Source organism: Jaculus jaculus, chromosome 2, assembly GCF_020740685.1.
Source record: "Jaculus jaculus isolate mJacJac1 chromosome 2, mJacJac1.mat.Y.cur, whole genome shotgun sequence".
Lineage (NCBI taxonomy): Eukaryota > Metazoa > Chordata > Mammalia > Rodentia > Dipodidae > Jaculus > Jaculus jaculus.
Window position 1 is genome coordinate 44967016 of NC_059103.1, and position 2096 is coordinate 44969111.

The window sequence follows — 2096 nt, forward strand, 5'->3', positions numbered from 1 at the left end:
TAAGCCAGTTATACTTTTATGAAAAACAAATGACAATATGGCATATACAGCAAAGGCCGTGAAAAGTCCATTTTGGGACACTGCATATGAGATGTCTGGACAGCAGGTGGAAATGCCCAGAACTATTGCTCTGGTCTAGGTTAAAGTCCAGGACATTGAGCTTTGCAGAGAATGACTGGGAAGGGGGGGGGGGGCAGTGGGGCAGCGGAAGAACCGATGCAGACAGAAGCAGGAGGGAGTAGGGCCCTTCCTTAGAGGTTTCCCAGCCGTGGCTGCACTGGATATAACTTGTCCTTGAGAATTTCTTTCCTAGAGGGGTGGAGACAGCTGTTCCTTCATCCCTTTGGGTGGTACTGTCTTTTTTCTCTTCTTTCTGGAGGTGCTAGGGATTGAACTCGGTACCTCACATATGCTAGGCAAGGACATCTTCCTTTTCAAAGCTGAAAAAGCAAGTGGGACATCATGGCACATGTTTGTAATCCCAGCACTTGAGAGGGGGGTGAGGCATCCTTGGCTACAGAGTGTGGTCATGGCTAGCCTGGCCTACATGAAACTTTGTCTCAACAAAACCAAACCAAGGAAGTAGAGTTGATATGTGACCTGCCCATGACTAGCGAGGGATGGAGTGAGGGTGCAGTCCATGTCCAGGGTGCCTTTGACCTCGCAGCTTACTGTAGAGGGCAGCCAGTCCCACAGAAAGGCCTTGGGTGTCAGCGTGAGGGGTGGTGGGCACCATGCTGCCCAGTACTCCTCTCTGGAGCACATGGGCCCCTCAACATAAAAGTGGATATGAACACACAGCATTAACTTGGGCTTGTTGCCCTACAGCCCGATAGGGGCTGCTGAGCTCCGCATTGCCTGTAAGCACGTCAGGTCAGAAGATCAGGGCTCCATCCTAAAAACCTATGTGATGTTGGGGGCCAAAGTGATGTGTCAGTGCAATAATAGTGCCAGTAGATTTCCTTTCATGGAAAATACTGGGGTAGGTGGACTATCAAACACGATCACATGGGACATCAAGGCATCACAGAAGTGCAGAAGGAAGTCCCTTGTCATGAACACACACACACACACACACACACACACACACACACACACACACACAGAGTCTCCACCACAAACTCTTACCCATCATGCATAGAAAGTTAGGAAGTTAAAGAAGTTCACTGGGAGAAATAGAAGCAGCCCTCTGCTTTCGCTTTGAATGTTCAGGTGCATGTGTGGAAGGCTTGGTGGCCACACCATGCTGCCGCTAGGAGGTGGGAAGCCCTTAGGCAGTGGGCCTAGAAGATGGAAGTTGGGTGTTCCGGGCATGCCCTTGAGGGTGCTTGGGGCCACTTCACCACTGCTCTTCCTGTGTTTGCTTCCTGGCCACCATGAGGTGAACAGCTTGGCTTCACTACACACGCCCGACATGAAGATCTGTCTCATAGGGTTAAAAGCAGTGTGACCATGGACTAAAGTGACCACATACTGAAACCTCTGAAGCTATGAGTGAAAATAAACCTTTATTCCTTAGAACTTGATTATCTCATGCATCTTGCCACAGTGATGGAAAGTCAGTACCCCTCCTGAACCTCCTTTCCTGGTTTTCAGGGCTCTTCCTTCATTATAAGGTGCCACCTCACTCTTCCATCCTTAAGTCTCATCATGTGTCAGTGGGATGTCACATAGAAATATCACATTCCTTGGAATGGGAGTGCTCCAGGGCAAACTGTCCAAATTCCCACCCTTTGCCTCAGAAGCTCCTAAAAAGATGCTGGATGACTGAAACTCTAGTTCTGGGGCTTCTTAGCATCAAAATATATAGATGTGGGACCAGTTCTGCTACCTCTCCTCAACTCCTTGGCTTTAGAAAGGGCTAGACGTCTCAATGGTACTGACGGCCCAGTGCGTGTGCAAGTCTGTAGCTCAGAGGCCAGTCAGGGCTGCTGGATGGCCATTAGCAGTCGTTCCTGTCCCACTTCCACTAAGCCCTGCTGCAACATGCGTGTCAGATGCCACTCTCCAAACAATGGCATTTGATTCAACTAAGTAGTACACTTAGCCCGTATCTGCCCAAACCTGCCTCAGCCCCAAGGCTGGGGAGTGCCCAC